Genomic DNA, 6442 nt, shown 5'->3' with positions numbered 1-6442 from the left:
ATTTGGTGGGGATATGTTATTTTGGTTTTTCATGTTATTATTTTTCCTTTGTGATTTTGATATGTGAATTTCTTTTGTAGTTTCTGACTCTTGTGTGATACTCGGGCCTTCAAGTTTAGTTCTGCTTTTTTTTTTGAGCTTTATGTGTCTTTCTGGTTCACTTTTTGGGTATGAAGAGCTGGTTCGTCTAAGCTTCTGGTTCTCTCTTTTGATTTTATATTGTTGAGGCCGGATTGATTTTTTCTTCAGGAGTTCCGCGGTGGCCCAATTCCAATGTGGATCAGAAGTTTTCAGACTTTCTCCTTAGGTCTGGAATCTTCTAAGAATGCTTTTGGCCTCAGGAACTTGGGTGTTGGACTGACCTGAGACCCTGGCCGTGGCCGCGCCATGCAGGGATGCAAAGGCAGATCGGGCGGGAAGAAGCCCCAAGATTTCTCAGGGAGTGTATTGAGTAGCTGGGTTGTACTGGATGCAGAGGATCAGGGCGAGTAAAGGTAAGCCTCGGAGCCCCAGAAAGAGACTGTCAGCTCCAGAAAGAGGCTGGCGGGTGTTGCAGGACCAGGGAAGTAGAGGGAGGTGAGGGCAGGGCCAGGACCAGAAGCGGTGCTCCTGGAGCCCAAGAAAGGGACTGAGTTGGTCTGGGGTAGAAGTATCAGGAACCAGTATTGGTTCCCCAGGTGTCTGGGGCCCCAACACTAGGAATGGTGCAGGGCCCAAACTAGGAGTATAGAACGGCAGAGCGGAGAGCTGCGCTATAGACTTACCCCAAGAGGCCTGAGGATAGTCTATAATTTGTATCTTTTAAAAAATTATTATTTATTTTTATTTTATCTGGATGAGTATTTTGCCTGCTTGTATTTTAAGTGAAACTGTTTGTGCTATTTGTGCAATGCCCACGGAGGCCAGAAGAGGGTGTCGGATCCTCTGGAACTGGAGTTACTGACAATTGTTAACTGCCATGTGGGTGCTGGGAACTGAACCTGGGTCCTCTGAAAGAGTAGCCAGAGCTCGTAACTACTAAGCCATCTCTCCAGTTCCTATAATTTTCTCTTTTTTTTGTCATTTTAAAACAGTTTTTTTCTGTAGCCCCAAGCTGGCCTGGAACTCACAGAGATCTGCCTGCCTCTGCCTCCCAAGTGCTGGGACTACAGGTGAGCTCCACCATGCCCAGCCTTGTTCCTATAATTAAAAAAAAATTTTATTTATTATTTTTATCTTATGTGTACACATGTATTACCTGCATGTAGGTAAGTGCACTCATGTTGTACAATGCCGCAGAGGTCAGAAGAGGCTGTCAGATCCCTTGGAACTGGAGTTATAGACAATTTTAGCTGCCATGTGGGTGCTGGGATTTGAACCTGGGTCTTCTGCAAGAACAGTCAGTGTTCTTAACTGCTGAGCCATCTCTCCAGCCATTGTTCCTATAATTTTTTTTTTTTTGTCTTTTTGACACAGGGTCTCCCTGTAGCCCCAGCTGTCCTGGAACTCACTGTGTAGATCAGGCTGGCGTCCAACTCACAAAGATCCACCTTCCTCTGCCTCCCAACTGCTGGGATTAAAGGTGTGCACCACCACACCCGGCCTGCTCCTATAATTAAAAAAATTTTTTTATTTGTTTTTATTTTATGTATATGAGTGTATTGCTTGCATGTAGGTAGGTACACCCCTTGTCATGCAATACCTGGGGAAGTCAGAAGAGGGCATAGGATCCCCTGAAGCTGGAGTTAATGGACAGTTGTTAGCCACCATGTGATGCTGGGACTCAAACCCCGGTCCTTGGCAATAGCAGCCAGTGCTGTTAACCTCTGAACCATCTCTTCAGTCCCCATCCCCTATAATTTATATTTTTATTAATTCTCTACTTACTATTATAAATTCATTCATTTGTTTACTTGCCAGGGTTTGGTATAAGCTATTGTTTAAACTAGTTTAGGCTAGACATGGTGGTGTATGCCTATAATTCTAGCACTTGGAGGCAGAGACAGGCAGACCTCTGTGAAACTGAGGCCAGCCTGGTCTACACAGTGAATTCCTGGGGCTACAGGAAGACCCTATCTCAAAAAAAAAAAAAAATCAAAAAAGGATGGAGCCCTGACATTTCAGAACATTCCTCTCTCTGCTGTTCCACCACCTGTGGACACTGGCCCCCATGCAGGGCAGCTCCCTAAACCCCAGAAAACCACATTTTAGGGTCTGCATTTCTCCTCTGCTTTCTTCACTTATTGCTTATGTCTCTGGGATCTGAAGTGATGTGGACAAACTGGAACAGAGCATCTCTGCACATTGGCTCTGACTCCTAACTCACTGTGTGCTGAAGTGTCTAGGAACTGCATTGGTGTCTGCAACTAACTTTATGCTGATAAAAGAAGAATGTTGTGGGGACTGGAGAGATGGTTTAGTAGTTAAAAACACAGAGGACCCAGGTTCAATTCCCAGCACCCATAAGGCAGCTAACAACCATTCAAGGGGATCCAACATCCTCTTCTGGCCTCTGTGAGCATTGCATTCATACACATAAAAATAAAAAATATATTTTTTAAAAAAGATGAATGTTGGACTGATGGACACATGGTTGGACAGAAGGATATACATGATAAAGCTGTTAATTTTGCTATGTGGTTCATGACTATGTATTTATAAACATTATTTCAACGTTTCTAGTTGTGTGAAGTTTGAATAGCAATACCTTAGGGAAATGTGGTGTTTACTTAAATATTCCAGCAATATGGAAATCATAAATGGCGAAAAAAAGCTTACATTACGTTATTGACTGAAGGCAAAACACTGTTGACTGGCTTGTTGGTTAACCTATCACTCTGCATCTGTATATAGAGAAAAGTGTTATAACTACTGGATGCAAGGACAAAAGGAGTCATCAAATGCTCTTAAATACACAGTTCATTGTGTACATGGAGCTTTTGGGTTTCATTCTACAAGTGACTTAAGCTGTAATGGCTAGATGGTGTGTCATCATGTGACAGGCCCTAGACTGTCAGCACCATGGGCTCCATAGGACTGTGAGGAGCTGATGTCTCTTAAAGTCTTCAGTTTCCACAGAGCAGAGGCAGAAATGGACTAACTTTTGGTGGGGTAAATGGAAAAATAAGGTGATACTTCACGAAATGGGTATTTGGTTTTCTCATAAATGTGTAAGAGTCTTGTATCATCTAGAATCATATTTTAGCTCTTATCTTTTACTTGACAGAAGTTCAAGTAATTCTGATGTGGTTTTGGTATACCTCTAAGGAAAACGTGTGAGCCGGGCACAACACGCATGGTGACATGGCAGATTACCTCAGTGAACACGGCTGTCCTCGCAAGCCTCACAGCCATCACCCCTTTCCTGCAGGTCAGGTTTTCTTACCATCTCTTCATCAGCCTCCCTCCCCATCCCACCCACACTGTCCTTCTCATTTGTCCTTGAAGCACTGCAAGACCCTCCTGATGGGCTGCTGCTCTCAGGCCTCCCTACATAGTTCGCGAAAATATTTCCTCATGTGGTGTTCTCTTCAGTTTGCTCTGGAATTAAAGTCCATCTTGTCCTACAAGATCTAGATCAATCTCTGGTGTGGCTCATGGCCTTCCACAGATCAAGTTCTGGTGATGACTGTTGAATACTGTCTTAGTTTGTTTCTTCATTGCTGGGACAAAACACTCTGACCACTACCAACTTGGGGAGGAAAGGGTTTATTCAGCTTACATCTCCCAGGTCACAGTTCATCAGGGAGTCCAAGGTAGGAACTCAAGGCAGGAACCTGGAGGTCGGAGCTGGAACACAGGCCATGGAGGAATGCGGCTTACTGACTTGGTCCCCTGGCCCCTGCTCAGATGCTTTCTTATGCAACACAGGCCCTCCTGCCCAGGGGTGGTACCACCCACAGTGGGCTGTGTCCTCCCACATCACTCATCAAGAAGATGCCCCTTCAGACATGGCCACAGGCCAGTCCAATAGAGGCGATTCCCCAACTGAGGCTCCTTCAACCCAGGTGTGTCAAGTTGACACTAAAGCATCCAGCACAAATACTGAACACCATGTTGCCATGACTATGCAGTGCTTCTTCACAGACCATTTTTACACACCACCTTGAAGGGCAGGGGCGGCACAGAAAGGCTCACAGAAGTGAAGACCAGTGCTGTCAGAATGTCCAGCCTCTATTTTCTCTTGTCCTCTGAACTCAGTGCCCCAAGAGCCCACTTAACTTTTCAATGGCAGATAAAAGTTTTTAGTCTTGACTTTTATCGAGGCAATCCTGGCCTCTCTTTGGTCTAGAGGACATATTACCACATTCATGGTCATGTCACTCTAATCAACAAGAACTTCTATATACAATCCTGAAAGAAGAAAATGGTCAGGTGTTTCCTATTTTATATTTTAATATTTAGCCCTGAGAAAGTTATACTGAAAGTGTTTGCAAAGTAATTGACATCTAATGGGGTAATTTTTTTTATTTGTTTCTTTTTGAGATGGGGTGCTTTTTATATATTAATTAGTCATTCATTTTTTTTTTGTCTTTTTGAGACAGGGTCTCCCTGTAGCCCCAGCTGGCCTGGAACTCACTATGTAGACCAGGCTGGCCTTGAACTCACAGAGATCTGCCTGCTTCTGCCTCCCGAGTGCTGGGGTTAAAGGTTTTCACCACCATGCCTGGCTAGTCATTCTCTTTATGTTTAACAAATATACTAACATTTTCCCTAAAACAACCCATCAGTGTGGATACATTTTAAAATTTTTGTTATACATGGTCAGGGGTGGTGGTGCATGCCTTTAATCCCAGCACTCAGGAGGGAGAGACAGGTGGATCTCTGTTAGATCCAGGCCACCTGTTCTACATAGCAAGCTCCAGCCCAGATAGGACTATAGGGAGACCCTGTCTCAAAAGAACAAGAAAAAAAAATCTTTTTGAAAAAAATTTTTTATTATACACATGGTTCAAATAAAAAAAGAGCATTGGTGGCCCATAGTTATGAGAAAACTTGGTGGAATCATAGCAGGTAACCATCAGTCCTACAAAATGAATTGCTCTCTCTCTCTCTCTCTCTCTCTCTCTCTCTGTCTCTCTCTGTCTCTCTGTCTCTGCCTCTGCCTCTCTGTCTCTGTGTCTGTCTCTCTCTTTCTCTGTCTTCCCCCCAGTGGTTTGTTCTCTACACAAACATGCTGACTCCCATCGCTAACAACCCAACTCCAGTGTAAGCTCAATACAGAGCCCCTTTTGAGCCATCAAACCCATCTCAGTGCTCTCTCATCCTGCTGCACAGCCCAGGGTTTCCTTGTTCAGTGTTAGAAGTTCTCCAAGTTATTTCTCATGAAACACATTGCTTGACCTCCACATGCTGCTTTCCAGGATTTGTCCATAGAGATCCCACCCACTGCATCTCTACTCCATTCCTCTCACCCACCCCCACCCTGTCCCCTGACAGCCTTGGACCCAGGCAGGTTCTAATCCTCTCACCTCAGATCCCTGGACTAGCTTCCTAACCCAGACTAGCTAACACCCTACTAAGTCCCTACTCAGGTGGTCCCTCCCACCATTATCATCCCTGGCTCCAGATCTGGCAGAAAGAATTGCTCAGCCAGGACTCTGGTAAGTCAGATCCAGCCCACTGCATCTCTACTCCATTCCTCTCACCCATTCCCATGCTGTCGCCTACGAAGCTTGGACCCAGGCAGGCTCCAGATCCTTCAGGTCCCTGTACTATTCCTAATAAACTCCCTAGCATAGACTCCACTGGCTTCTGATCTGTCTGGAATAGACCAGCCCTCCTACTAACCTGATCAGCCTACCCACTACCCTGTCCCACCATCCACCCAGACCAGTCTACTACCTTGAAAGAATCTGAAAAACCCACCAATTTATTTACCATACCTAAACAACAACAACAACAACAAAAAAACCCAAGCTACATAAACAATATTAACAGAACCAAAATTAAATTAAACAAAAGCAGAGTAGATGTTCCTACTGGACACATAAACAACAAAGAACATCCATATGCCCAAATGGAAGTGCAAAAACACATAATATGAAAAACCAAGAGACCGTCCCCAGCAAAACCCACTAGTCCTACAGAAGTACACTGGAATGAGAACCACCCTGAGGAACCACAGGACACAAGTTAAAAGAAAAAATCATAAACACTATCAAAGAACTTCAAGAAAACACAGACTTAAAGAACTTTAAAGAACTCAAAGAGGAAAGGCATACACTTATGATGGAAGCTGTATTAGTTAGGGTTCTCTAAAGAAACAGAACCAGTAGAATGAATATATCTATATATATGTATATATGTATAGAGGTTTATCAGCTTAGCTCACAGGATAGAGTCTGAGAGTCCAACAATGGCTGCACCACACTGGAGAGGCTGAGAATCTGTAGTCGCTCAGTCCACTGCGCTGGATGTCTCAGTAGTCCCAATCTGGTGCTGAAGGTCTGACAAATTCCAA

This window comes from Nannospalax galili, unplaced genomic scaffold, assembly GCF_000622305.1.
Source record: "Nannospalax galili isolate Female #2095 unplaced genomic scaffold, S.galili_v1.0 scaffold82, whole genome shotgun sequence".
Classification (NCBI taxonomy): Eukaryota; Metazoa; Chordata; class Mammalia; order Rodentia; family Spalacidae; genus Nannospalax; species Nannospalax galili.
This window is presented reverse-complemented; position numbering follows the sequence as displayed.